Genomic DNA, 15,543 nt, shown 5'->3' with positions numbered 1-15,543 from the left:
TTTTCTAAGCAACCAATGCTTTGTCTTGAACTTCATTATGACAGCTCAAAATGACTGAATTCCTGGACTAGGAAATTATACTACCATCGTATTTTATATGTTTCAGTACATTCTGTAAAGTAAAATAATTATCTATATTTTTAGAAACTAACATTATGTTAATACAAGCTGCATAAGATCTTCAGCATAAGAGTACTGTACTGAAGAATTTCAGTTTAAGACACGTCTTCCTTTGTATTACATTAAGTGCTTAAGGAGTAAATAATTCTTTTCTTTTTTAAGCTTTTTTAAAATTTTATTTAAAGAGTTGACAGCTAATTACATATAATCTCTCTTTGCTCTCTTCTTCCTTCCAATACTATTTAAGGTCTTCTCACATTTCCCAATAGATTAACTTTTCTCAAGTACAAAGTCACACTGATCCTATTTCATCATCTGTATCAGTTATGAATCCTGGAGGAGACAGAAGCCAGACTGTAAGAATAAATACACAGAGCCTGTGAAGGTCTATTCCTAAATGCATTAAAAATCCTTCCAATACAACAAGTTGTTGTTTACAGCTATCTGCAGGTAACTTCAGTTAAAGAAATAGATTTCCAGTATTCTCTATATTGGAAGCAAACTCTGAGAAGGTATTTTGAAATCTGGGATTTGCCATATCAGAATGGTTACATTAATGTTACCGTTAATGTCACTGCACTGCACCAAAGTAAGATCTCCTCAACATCAAAGAAGGATCAAGTCACATGAGCACAAGTTCTGCAGCTCTGCCATATTTACACACAACTGGCATATGAATAATTACATTTGTGCCAATTTTCATGTGCTTCCGTAATTCGGTCACATAATTCCAGCTGCTGTGACTTTCAGTCTTCTGATTTTAGCATTTATTTCAAAACTCTAGGTTTTACCATTACTGAAATATACACTCCGATGTAGTCACAAATAAATTTAAAACTCTAGCTATGAAAAAAGGCCAAAAAGGTAATGCTGCAGTTTCAAAATCTGAAAGTTAAATTGAAGTTACCTCCAAACTTGACTTTTTTCTTTTCTTTAAACATGAGTTTGGAAGCCCCCCGCCCCCCTATATCCTGAATGCTTTGAGTTATTGGTAACAAAGACTACTTAGTCTTTAACATTATTTATGAGACCTGGGGTACAAGAAAGGAACAAGCAAACCATGTATTGCCACATACCTTTCAAAGCATGCTTTGTCCCCTGTACAGGCAACTCAAATCTTCCCTGTTAATAGACTTGACTGAAGTTTTCTCTGGATCCCTTAACGGTCTTTATACAATTTAGGAAGGAAAGGCCAAAGGAATAACTTTCTGTGATAATGATCGTAACAGGAATCCTTATTTAATAAAATTGTAAGACTTTCCACATGAAACTACTGTTTTCATTTCCCTGGATTCAACTCGCAAAATTTGCAGACTGAGGGGAAATCTAAATGCAAAAAAATGAGCCATGGATTTTCTATTTAAACACAGCTTAAGATGCAAAAGCAAGGCTACTACAGCTCTTTTTCCAAAGTATCAAATAAAATACAAAGAAACAGAATAATTTTAATAGTATGTTGATTATCTATCATAAATTCTTGACAATGTTAAAAAAATTAAGAATATATAAGGTCTGTAAAGAATAAAAACAAAATAATTTCTAAGGCATGTCTTAATTTTATATTTACAGTTTTTTGGGAACCCCAAGAAAAGTCTCTTGTGGTACATATCAGGGCACTTTCCTTGTAACATGTCTCTATTTTGGTTAGGCATTAGCGTGATCATCCTGCAGTACAAACAAAATTCTGCCCTTCAGAAAAAGTAAGTGTGACACCACGCTGCTTCTAAGTATTCTGCCGTGTTGCGTGCACACACTTCTGCAAGCCCCATTTATCATCCATGCATCAGACAAAACACATTGCAAATTTATGACATTGCCTAAAGGAAATCAAACCTATTATCTCATTATTCAAGTGTTCAAATTTAATTTCCTTACACTTTTTAAGTTTACATTAGCAGCTTATATTTAGTTTAAACTTCCAGATGAACAGTAAATAATTAGCTCTACATAAAAATGGCCAGCCTTGGCAAGATGGTGTCTCCAGTGCTCCTTGCATCACACTGGTTTTGTGCTTCCCAAACTTTCAGCTGGGAGTGCTAACTACATGTTCCTATTTGTTTTTGCAGAGCTGTGCTGCTCAATAGTTTAGTAACATAAGGTTTGACAGCTGGCTTTTCCAATTAAATTATTTAGATGTTATGACAGCTCAGACATTGCCTCTCCTCTCCCCTACTTAAAAAAAACCCAAAAACAAAAAAAAACCCCAACCAACCAACCAAGCAAACAAAAAAACCAAAAAAACCCCCGTTTCTAGGAATGTACTTAAATTGTTTTGTGTGGGTAAACACAGCACTGGCTTAAATGCCCTCTGCAAATACACCACTAACTAGTTACAAGTAAAAGCTTCTCCAGATGTGTCAAACGTAGTACAGTTTGGTTTCCTAAATTCTCTTTGCAGCTGATGAAAGCTTCTGTGTGAAATGCTATTTAAATACAAGAAACGATTAAAAAATATTCCTTAGCAATTCAATCTACCTCTGTAACATTGCCCCTAAAATTAACTATACACAAAAGTCTTCTGTTTAAATTCAACATGAGTCTTGGAACATTGTACAGAGGAGCTTAACATAAAAACATATCAGAAGGAACCGTATTTTACAAATCAGCATTTTCATCATTACAAATCAGTATGTATTTCAAGAGCATGTCATTGATTTTCTTTTAAAATATTAAAGACAACAATAACAAAAGCCACACATAGTTTGGAAACTTGTTCTAAACAGTAATTGTTATTGTCAACATCTGCTCTAAACACAAGCTAGAATATAAACCTTAAAAATGGGGGTGAAAATTCCAAGATCCGATCATGATTTTACAAAAAAACCCTGATTTGTATGAAATGTTCCATGTCTGCTATGGAGCCAAAGGCAATTTTTAGCTTGGTTACATTTGAAAAGGAATCCCTGTGGTCTTGGCCAGCTCCACTCCCCTCTCTATCAAGCTGCATTAAAACAAGCAGGCACATAAAAAGGCAGAGTGCCACGTTAGTGCCATCCTCCACTTGGTTCTCTGCGGCTGCTGGCTGCTCACTGAGGACATGTATAATTTGAGACCAACTACAGGTGTCCCTTTTCCAGCTGGCTGGTAAGGGACACGAGAGCGATAAGGGACACCACCAAACCCCAAATACTCTGGGACCAGTTAACATAGAGGACATGAAGAAGCATCACAGGTCACTGCAGTGTTGGTAAAGGCCTAAATCTTAGTCTAATGAAAATAAGCAGCCTTCTTAATCAGAGGAGGCTTTAAGTTGAAATGCCTTTCAAGAAAGTTACATGTGCACAAATCGGAAAAATAATGTAGATGGTCTTCTACTCTCCCCTAGCCAAAGGAGCAAAGGAACAAAACCAGTCCTTTCTTTTGCTTGGGTTCAGTGGTTTGACTGTTGCAGGTTATCGCTAGCTAATATTCAACATATTGAACACAGACCAATCAGCCAGTAAAGGGAAAATTGCTAGAAAGCAAACATTCAGGCAGGGTACCAAACTAACAATTACAGCATAACCACAGCTTCAGCAACATACAAACTGGGGCAATGGGATTCACCCGATCTCTCTAGGGAAAAAAGAGACCCGTGCTTCCAGATTATCCCAGCACACACAGACCACTTCGCTTCATTCACTGATGAATGTCCATTATCTTATACTTGCTTTGTTAAATAAATTTATCTGTCTTGATAGGGAGTTACAAATCCAGCCTCCCTAAAAAAAGCTCCTAGCTGAGAGGGGAAGAGGACAGTAACGGGCAGACCCAACCGCATAAAACAGCCATCAAAATCCAGACTGCAGCAGCCCTCCGGCTACCCGAGCAATGACTGCTTCACTTCCCCACAAAGGGGGTAAAACACACGTCTCCTATCTTCACGCATAACTTGCCACACAAAAATAAAGCAAGTCTCAATCTCTGAAATGTGTTACAGGGTGACCATTGAGCATAAGGACTTCTGACAGGCTGCTCAGATCAGGAGACCTGCCTAGCTTTCAAACCCCACCCTGCACAGTGCCAGGGAGCCTCAACACCCCTGCAGGTCAGAAAAACTAGGAGCAATATTTAGCTGGCTCTTAGTAAGGACCAGGACTACCCACGTACTGCCATGTAAAAGCTCACCTTACAGTTTCTGGTACAAACCACATCGTATTGACTAGCTTGGTATGTTTTCTCAAGCTGTATCTAAAGACTTTAAATTTGTCAGTCATTCACCTGAAATAATTTACTGCTTCTTCTGAGTTGTTACTTTCTGTTACGTCAATGTGGCTTTGCAGTCAATGAAGCAGGTTTATGTCTTAAAAATACCAGGCAGATGGTAATGGCCGCTTCTAAAACATCATGTCTTATCATGCCAGTGAACTTCAAGAACAAGCACAGAGAAAACTATACTTAAAATTTTACATATAAGATACACTGAAAGCCTTCTACAAGAACCGATTATTTTCTCCCACTCAAAATGCCCCTTTAAAGAAAGATCTCACATAAGAGGAGGAAGGCAAAGGATCCCAGTCTAGTTTGTCTTCAAAGAGGTCATAATACATCAGGTCATCCACCACACAAATTTTAGATTTTCCAAAAATGCAGCTGACTTTTTGGAACACACAATGTACTAAACTACTTGTTTTACCTAACCATAGATAGATTATTCTCCCATTGCATCTCTCCTAAAAGATCATTTTAATGATACTTCATTATGCATCATACTGCATTAACAAAGGTTCAACCAAAAAGGCTACTAAAGTTAGCTTTTTTCCCTCCTTATATGAGACTTTTACACCCAAGTTAGCCCAGTAAATAAGAACTCAAAGTTGAATCATTGAGCCTTGTTTTACTGTATACACAAATGAAATTATGCTAATATATATAATGCTAATATATTTTCTCAACTTTAATCCTCTGAGATTATATCAATAAAATACAGAGTCAAAAGAAAAATGAGTCAGAACAACTTTGAATATATTTGGAATGTATAAAATAAAACAGAACATAGTTCTATCTGTCTCCAGCCAGTTTACCAACATCTTACATTTTTTTTAAATATATATTTACACATACACAGAGGTCATAACACAAAAAGATTTGCTTGTAAATCTGAATGTAGCAGATGAGAAATGAAGTTTTGTCTTTTAACGTTAGGAACTGAAGAAATCTGCACTTTTGCAATAGTTTTAAAACTCTACAAGTTATTTCAAGCAACAAGATTCTTCTCATGTGGCTGTTTGGTGTTTAGTAAATGAAAAATTATATTTAGCTGTAGCTCTATTTAAGTACCTGTGCTATCATTGTGACTGCAAGTACAAGCCAAACTCTCCCCCTCTCATGTCTTTGCTACAGTGGTTATCCCTGGCATAGTTAATTACAGGTTAAGTTAAGGGTTTTCTACTTCTCCAGTCTTCAATTTTATCTTCTACTCTTCATAAAATTAATAGCTGTTTCCAAAGTCTTCTAGTAAGAATAACTTTTCTTTATACCCTATCCTGATAAAGCTTCCAAAATATGCAACATAATAAAAAAAGAAACTATTAAACTTCTAAAACTGTTAGTTTAACCCTCTACATTTTAAGGGTGTGGATTAACCCCCCAATTTCTTTTTTTCTGCAGCATTTGCCAAACAAATTCTTAAAGTGAGCTTTTGGTTTTTTTTTTTTTTTACTATATCCAGCAATTAGTTTATTCCAGCAAAGACACCAATTCCGCATCATTAACTCTCCAAACATTAGCTGATCCCTATTGCCTTGCATTTACTACTACCCACAACTGTTATTTACTTAAATCCCTTGAAAGCTCATTTGTTTCCACAAACGGAGCAGGGAAAGGTTTTGGACAAGTAGTCTATCTGACACTAGAACAAGAGGCCTCTGAAGAGGCTTCCACAACACAAGCACTCCATACCCAGACATATACCTCCCACATTAACTGAGCAACAACCCATCTTCTCAGGGAGTTCAGTAATTCCTCTGATCAAAGTAAGTGACAGATAGTAGTCTGCTCAACTGGTCCCTTCCAGAAGCATCAAAAGCTCAATTTTGTTACGTTTTGCCCAAAGATGAATGTCGTGGTTTAACCCCAGCCAGCAACCAAGCCCCACCCAGCCGCTCGCTCACCCTCCTCCCAGTGGGATGGGGGAGAGAATCGGAAGAGTAAAAGTGAGAAAACTCGTGAGTTGAGATAAAGACAGTTTAATAGGGAAAGCAAAAGCCATGCATGCAAGCAAAGCAAAGCAAGGAATTAATTCACTGCTTCCCATGGGCAGGCAGGTGTTCAGCCATCTCCAGGAAAGCAGGGCTCCATCACATGTAACAGTTACTTGGGAAGACAAAATGCCATCACTCCGAACATCCCCCTCGTCCTTCTTCTTCCCCCAGCTTTCTATGCTGAGCATGATGTCATATGGTATGGAATATCCCTTTGGTCAGTCAGGGTCAGCTGTCCCAGCTGTGTCCCCTCCCAGCTTCTTGTGCACCCCCAGTCTCCTCGCTGGTGGGGTGGGGTGAGAAGCAGAAAAGGCCTTGACTCTGTGTAAGCACTGCTCAGCAAGAACAAAAACATCCCCGTGTTATCAACACTGTTTCTAGCACAAATCCAAAACATAGCTCCATACTAGCTACTATGAAGAAAATTAACTCTATCCCAGCCAAAACCAGCACAATGAAGCAGCAGTGATGCCACAGAAACCTTTATGCCAATCACAATTTTTATTTTATTGATTAAAATACTTATCAAATAAGGAACTTAATCCAGCACTTGAGTAAAGAAATAAAGGATGGGAAAGGAAGTATGGAAAATGAGAGGGTGAGGACAGGAAAGGCAAGCATTGTGCAAGTTAGGAGATCGCTCCACAAAGTCAACACACCATTTTTATGTTTAAGAGGAAGGCTAATGATAAGACACATTGCGACACAGATTAGGATTTGAATCTAAAGACAACTTTTCTCATTAGCTTCAGAAAGTGTTTGTATTTTGCCTTGGTTACAGACTGAAATACAAATCACGCAAAGGTTTAATAATTTTCATAGTTTGGACTGACAAGATCCCAGATTTCTGACAGCCAACTAACTGGCTCAACAAGTGTCATGCCATGGAGGATCTCAGTAGCTCTCCTCCCACACCCCCTTTATACCAAAGGGATAAAAAAATATAACAGAAATCTGTAAGATATCATGCTTAACTTCATCCATCCAGGTAACAGCAGAAAACTAATAATCCCAAAAAAGCCCTCCCTCTGGAGACAAAGAAAAAGCAGATACTGCAGAGATTGCGCTTTACCTATTGGTGTCATACTGGGATCTGAAGATGAAAGGCATTTTAGTCGAACAACAAAGCAACCCCTCTAACAATATAGAAAAGCTAGTCTCGTTAGTTCGTTACTGGGACCAACTCACATTTAAACACAAGGTAGCTCTTCTACTGTCTCTCCCTTTCAAATACAACTTACATTAAAAGCCAATAACATTACACGCTCAAGTCCTCAAAGTCAGTAAATGCTGAGCTGAAATTGCCTGCAGAAATTCACATTATCCCCCTATACGTGCACTATAATACAGTCTCTAATTACATGATCACTGTTTTAACTTTCTAGAAAAGAGACTGCATTATATTGTTTTCTTACCATTAATCAGTGATCTTACATCTCCATGTCTTACTCATTTGACCACCCCGGAATACTAAATTCTCTGCTTCCCTTACTAAGGTTTTAATTATGTTAAGCACAATAAAGTTATTCATAAATATTCAAAATTGCTTCAATAAGATGAGAGAGTGGTATAACTTTCATTTTACAGATAGAGGCAAAAAGTTAACAACCAAAAGTCCTCATTCCCTTTAGCTGACTTGTTTTGTTCCTTTTTCTCTAGCTCTCCTTTCCAGGATACAGCACACTTAGTTTTGTACTTTAGAGATTTGTAAGACAGGTACCAGTGACGGCAGCTCAAACATCAAAATGCTAAAACATACACACACGCTTTTCCACACAGGAAACTGCTGCATGCTTATGAACAGATACCAAGTTACAAGTTAATACTGAAATTTGTTTGATTACGAAGTGTGGGGAAAAGACAGACATCAAGCAACCACTACTTTAGATACAATACCTGAAGTTCTCAGCTAGCCATCAAGGGACCAAATGATACTCTATCTATAGGTGAACAGGAGGAATGCATTTCCTTTCCAAACATTCAAGAGCAAAAAAGGTGAGGTGAGCAATTTTTATCTAGAACGCTTGAGACAGTATTTTGTTGGGGCCTGCACTAATTAATATTGCCGTATCAACCTTCGTGTTGTGGTTGTCCAAGGTGAACCAGCTATTAGACTCAATCTTCTTTGACAATGGAGAGAGGTGAAATATTGGCCTTTGCAGAAAAAAACCACAGTCCCTTCCTTGCATTTCTGGTTTGTTGAATTTTCCTGGCCCTGCCTGCCTGAGTGGACCAGCTAAATTACCACTTAAATACCTTGGAGAAGGAGGAAAGAAGGCTTACAAGCAATTGCATGATTAAAGTAACTGAAACACAAGTTTTTAGAACAAAGCATCATTTATATCCCATAGGCATATATCAGATTATAGAATTTGTCCCTTGCTTTAAGACCTATAACATCTATTCTCTCCTGACTTAGACTTTATTTTTAGGTAGCTATAGATAACCTCATATAAATACATCTGGCCCAGCAGAAACTGGCTGCAATGTGCAACTTTTACCAACTTAAAATTTTTTTGTTCTTATTCTCTACCCTCCCCTTCCCCAACCACGATTATTCATTTTCTCTCATGGGCCATCTCACTCTTTCCTTTCTCAAAATGGACTGAGCTCCACTCCCTCATGTGGGCAACTGAGACTTGATTCAAATACAGTGATTGGGCTTATAAGCCATCATTATCTGTACTTCATCAGTACAAACTCAGGTGTAACGTAAACTTTAAATTCTAAGCACAAAAAGTTAAAAACTTTATAACTGTGGTACACTTCCTAGTTGTTAAAAAGAATAATAGTAAAAAAAGTGAACATACACATTTCTCTCCTCATACTCCACATCCTACTTGAAGGCAAATATATTTGAAAAAAAATCTGTTAAATGGACCATTTAAAATCATTGTGTTAAATACTTTCCCATTCTGACAGAGCATTTTGAAGTCTGACTCATAGTTAGGATTACCGTATTTGAGTCAGGCAACTGAAAATGGAAAAGCTAATGCCCATCAGCCCAGCTATTTTCTATATACTGTTTGTATATTAGCATTTCAAAGGATCTATAAATTAGAAATCAGCCATCTCCAGATGTACAGTGGGACTCCGGTTACTCCAAAAAAATGACAAATTATGTCAGGAAATCCAAGAAAAACTAATCACTATTTCAAAAAAATATTTAATGTAATAGCTAATGACTATGTTATTATAGCTTGCAAAATGCTTTTTAAAAACACAAGTGATGATTTTAAAATGTTCACACACACATTTACACTTACGGCAATGCACACAGACTCATCTTAGAAATTGCTTGTTATTACATGGGTAGTCAGCATCCCTACTACAGCAGATTTTGTGCATTTTATTCTACCCATACAAAAAAAAAAAAATCTAACTCTTATTCTTCTGTTTCTCAAAACAAATAAGCAATGTAAGGTTACAGTTTAGAAGTTAGCTGGTGTTACCAGAAGCCAGACAGAACATTCATTTCTGGATGAACAAGTGTTAGTACTCATCCATATTTTGGCACAAGCTAGTTCATTAGCAGCTTTATAGTAAAAGCAGAACAGCAGCTTTCTGCAATAAAGACCTACTACGCTATTTGAATATAATTTGGACACAGCAGAAAAATGGAGTATTTTAACATACGAGTTAGAAAATGCACAATTTTCCATTCTGATCCCTCAAAACATGTAGTCAAATACATTAGAGAAACAAGTCTACACAGTTAAAATGTAACTAACTTCCTTGGGAATAGGTTTCCATTTTGCAGATGCATTAACAGCTTTGGGTCTTGGAAGGAAGCACTTGGAGAATGCTGAAGGTTAGAGTTTGTTTTCTCTGAATATTTGTTGCAGGGGATATAAGCTCGTTAAGAAGAAATATGCTTTTTTGTTGGCCCTCATTTTTCCCAGCAGACAATAGCTGCTACTGTCCAGCATTTAAATGACCTTTGCCCTGCCCTCCTACTTTGTTTCCCTTAGGAATGTCATTCATCCTTTTGTAACACATTGCAACTCATTATTGCCTTATTTTTCCTGCCACTTTTGTTCTGGTCTTTAAAAGAGAACATATACACTCTTTCAGTCTAAGGAAAAAAAAATGAAAAGGAAATCGTTAGGACTTGGGAGAATGCTCAGAGACAAATATTCACGTTGTACTCCAATGTAATCGGAAAGAGCTTTTACCCATAAACTTACCAAAAGTAGTGACTTAGTGAACTAACCATAGACACAATGAAATACCACATTAAAATACAAAATTTAAGGATATTTCTATTTTCTCTCGTTATTTCTTCTTTCTCATTGCTCCCATACCTTCATCAACATTTCATCATACGTTCGTAAGGGAAAAGGGGTTGTGCCCCTCGCCCATCTCAGACCAACCTATATGTGATCTTCATACACTCATACCTTTTTCCTTTAGGAAGTCTGAATTTATTTAGTAGAGACACAACCCTTATCTACACCAATAGAGTTTTCACAACATATTTGCACTGTTGCTATTGCTACTTCCGAAACACTGGCACTGAAGAACAAAGGCAGACCTCCTGCTTCCATAACACACTGATGCACCTGAGCCAGTATTAGCAAAGACTGAACTTTTTTTAATAACCACTCCTCACGTGTCCAGAGCTACAGTATATTTCTTTGAAAAAGTACCTGAAAAGAATAATTTTAACTTAAGAGTCTAAAATACAAATGACCTTCAATTTCCTCAACTACTATACAGTAATGGCATTTTCACAGCCAGCAGTACAGACTAATAACATTTTCCTTGACCACAGTTCTTTGCCTAAGAGTAGTAAAGATATTAGTAATACAACACAAAAACATCCAAACATTATGGGAGAATGGCAGCTGCAAAAGCTCAAAATTTTAAACTACCCTAGAACTCGTAGATATTAAAATATACTTTGGTAATCAAACCTAACTCTCAGAAATATATAGAGTGGGGGTACAAAGATTAAAATAAGTGTTTTGAATAATCCTTTTTAAAAATAAACATTACATGCAAACAGTTACGAAAAACTGACTGTTACAAAAATTATACAAAACATTATTAACACTGTTCACACTGACAGTTTAGTCAACCCAGTGAGAAAGGCACAATTTAAATCTCTGCCAAAAACAAAAAAAAGGTTTCTAGAGGACGTGGATGAGGAGACACTGAAAAGATTCCAGATTACAACCATCTACTGTGAACCAGCAACCCTGGAGGGGAAAAATGTTTCTTCTCATTTTCTTTTAGCTCACCAGATATTTCTCCCCATGCCCGTGCTACACGCTAGCAAGAAAAATTAAGTCTTTGTTTCCCCTCTTCCTTTTATTTATAGTTCTGTGGCTCCAAAAGCTCGCAGTCTCATGCAGTGAAAACTGCCACTGGGAACATTACAACATCATGTCAAATCAAACAACGACGTACTTCCATATCACGTCAAACTGCTTGCTGTGGAAAACCAGAGGCCTCTCTTACAAAAGGATAGCTGATATGTTGAACATGGTATTTCATTCTTTATCCTTTTTCTTTTCTGCTTTTTTCAATCCCACTTAATAACCCAGCTGCCAGTCACCGTACCAGAGTCACCAGTGAGAGGGTTTCACACAACTGTGTTAGCTGGTTCCTGCCACTGAAGCTAACATTGGGATTTAAAACGGGCCCCCCGCAAACCATCCCTCAATTTGGAACATCTCAACTTTTGCAAATAGGTGCAAAGACCAGCCCAAATCATTTACAGCTTTGCCAACTGGCTCCTCATTCCTCAGGCTGAAACCCTTGGCAGTTTAGCAGAGCTGCTCTTCTTGTCTGCCTTCCAGCTGCCTGCTGGGATGAGCAATATTTACCATCTTACTCTTCAATCAGAGGACAACAAATAATAGCACAAGTTAAAAGGGGACCAATTCCCATTCCGACAGGAGTATTTGAACTACTGTCTTCAGGGGAAAAATTCAAATAGCCTCCTACATACTCACCAAAACTCAATGTAAGAGTAGCTTTAATCTTTCAGATGCAACAGTGAAACCTCCAGCGACTTCAGAGGAGAAGCAGTCAACAGCCTAACAGCGTGCATCTTCTCTACAGCCCAGCTGCTAGCAGCACAGAAACCTGCTCTGCTGCGAGTTTTCTTTCTGGAAAACTGTTCAGCATTTTAATGCTGTAACGCAACCATGTGAGTCACTCTCTTCAAGGGCACCGTTTCATTTCAGATTAATAGGGACCACGGAAAAATTACATTTTACAATTACAGTCTTAGATTTTATGTTCGTACATGAACGTTTGGGATTATACGCACGCAGGCCTGAATGCTTGCAAAACAGTGTAAAGGATGTGTAGGAGGAAGGTTCACGGGGTGATTATACCTACTCCTGCAACTAAAGACGACTCTGCCTAGCTAGTGAAAAATAAAGTTTTAGTCCTTCATCCAGTGTGGAGATGAGAGAGGACTAAATTCCTTTTAAATAATACTGCTTTTACAAGTTGATATGGCTTACATTTTGTGAACACCTTTGATCAAAAATGAGTTTTTTACAAAAAAGAATTATACATTCTTTTCAGTACAATCCCACCTGTAAGGTAACATAGGAGCTATCCATCAGACAAACAGTAATTCTAATCATATTCAGTGTGATTTGAACTGCACTCAATCTTTAGATTGTAAGAACCATAAACAATTAATACAGTTTTCTCCTTAAAGTATCACATCTATTCTAACTAACTCTAACAAAAGGCTTTTGGCTACTACCAGATGACAAATAACGTAAACTAAAACCACAAGAATGTCTAATTAAGAAGAATACAAAAACAAAGGAACTCGCTTCAGTTTGCTTTATTCCTTTACTAAAACAGGTACTTTTCTGAAGCAAAACACTGGGCAGAAGTAAAAATGAAGTGTATTCTGTCAGCACATTTTACAATAATTAACAAATTGAAACTTCAGAAAAGAACCTAAAAAGTCAACCTACTTTAAACTTGCCTGCTGGAAGTCCCCAGTACTTAGGAAACAAGTCTGCTTTTGAAGGACAAGATGATAGCATGACACATACAGCTGATAGACTGTACACTTTTCCCACGTTTCAATGAAGAATAAATTTGAAGAAAAACACCCTTACGTTTTAAATTTCTTAATTTAATAGTGAAATTTACCTAAAAAATGTAGTCAAAGGTGGGGGTCATTTAAAAGGTTTTCAGGGAATACAGAAAATTCTGATTTTGGTGATTTAGGGGCTTTACCTCAAGTGGCAAACGAGCTTAAAAAAAAAACACCCTCAGTTTAAACAAAAATATTGGATGCCACAGCTCATGGTTTGCATTTTCTATATCAAAATTTGCCTAGAGCAACCCAAAACATTCACTCCTATTCCTATTTCAGATATTTGTAGTTATTCATAATAGCATGAGATGATAGTATTAAGACTTCAAATAAGGAAAGCAAAACCTTTGAATTTTATCAGTCTCATGATCATTAGCAGCGACAGGGCATAATGTTTCTCGTGCTTTCTCTGATCGCTTGAGTGAAATTTGATAGCGCCTTTAACACCATACTCTGAAACAATGCATACATACTGACTTTTCGGAAAGATTATACTACAGAATTTTTACAACTAATGTGGTAATGTACACAATTGGTTATTTTAACTCTTTCTGTTCCATAGGATAAATCTTTCTGTATTTAACCTCCAGATTGCATTAACTAGTCCAAAATAAAGCATCAAGCTCTGTGGGTAAATCATGCTTAGTACTAATTAATTTAAGAATATCTAGCCTTCAAAAAAGCACGATGCCAAGGAAGAAAATCCTGTTTGTACAAATGGTAGCAAACCAGTTAGAAGACACCTGTTTATCTATCACATATGTTAGGAAACACTCAATATAAAGTTGAATTTGTACAGCTGAATTCTCAAAAAAAAAAAAAAAAAAAAAAAAAAATCAATAAATTAACCAGGCAGAGAAGTTTGATTCTTTTCTATTATGTATTATAACACACCAAAAACTTTATGTTGAAACTTGGGTAATCTCTGTTTTCAAATTTTTACTAGTACCGTAACATACTATACTTAAGCTACAGCATGCTTTGCAGTGATTTACTATGTGGTTGTCATGTGACTCATTAAGGTTTTATTGATCTAAGAACAGTAAATCAAAACATATATGTATCCAAGGTTTAAAAACTATATTGTAAGATGACATAATGCAAGTAATTAAGGACTGCACATGAAAAAGGCTAACGACAAGACTGTATGCTAGTTGAATTATAACTTTCTGAGGTGAATACTCAACTGCATATTAGCAAAGCTGTACACATACAGCTAGAATAAGAAAAAGACCATTTTTCTGTTTATTGAATGTATATTAGAAACATTTAAACATTAATTTAAAAAAAAAAAACATTCACAAACACAGCACCCTATACAGTTAATCTAATGTATGCTAAAAATTTCTGATTTATATTGCTATAATCTGCAGGGATTTTGTAACCAATTTTGCCAAGACTTGCCTGTGTTCTTTTAATACTCTGCTTGCCATTGGGAAATTTCTATTCAATCCGTTTCATCGGTACAATGATTTCCATTTCAACAAGCGTGTAGATACAATCTTTAAAAACTCATTTATGAGTAAGCAACCTTAATTTCTTGTGTTACAGAGTTCAAAAGCAAGATATATCATCTGAAAAATACCACACAATACTCTAGCGTAAACACCATCAATATGCAGTACTTCCATGTTTGAGATTTCTTATCTATTACACCCACAAAGCAGATCTAAATGTGTTAGAAACAGAATGTTTTGTAAGTATACAAATTATACGAGCTCATTTCATTAAAAAACAGAAAGAAATATGCAAGGTTTTTTGAATGACAAATAGCCAACAGAAAACAGATTTACTCCACTTATGACTTGAAAAAATATTTTTCAAAAAATCAAATCAGGTCTCAAAATACAATTAGAAAAAAACATGTCAAAAAACCAGCTCTACTTCTGTTTGCTACTACTAGTTATCTCATGCATTGCTTTAGTAATGCAAGTCCACTATTACAATCAGTAATTTACAATTTCAGTAACAAATACTTGCTTATGTAAAACTGTACTACTTTTAAGACTTGTTTTGGGTGTAATAATTTTTTTGTTAAAAATTTAGCATAAAAGAAAGCACATTTCATTTATCTAATAAATGAAAAATAATTTACTTCAGCAAGCTTTCTGTAAACTACAATTGAGAGGTTTAATTGCATAAGCTAGAGAAATGCATGTTTTC

General features: G+C 36.4%; 1 protein-coding gene across 2 annotated transcripts in view; it reads right to left on the bottom strand.

The window, feature by feature from the left end:
• Positions 1-15,543, bottom strand: part of SH3RF1 (SH3 domain containing ring finger 1) — a 95,455-nt gene that overhangs the window by 56,137 nt on the left and 23,775 nt on the right. The window lies entirely within an intron of this gene.

The sequence above is a fragment of the Mycteria americana genome, chromosome 4 (assembly GCF_035582795.1).
Source record: "Mycteria americana isolate JAX WOST 10 ecotype Jacksonville Zoo and Gardens chromosome 4, USCA_MyAme_1.0, whole genome shotgun sequence".
Lineage (NCBI taxonomy): Eukaryota > Metazoa > Chordata > Aves > Ciconiiformes > Ciconiidae > Mycteria > Mycteria americana.
The sequence above is the reverse complement of the archived record's forward strand: the minus strand, read 5'-3'. Positions and strand labels throughout refer to the sequence as shown.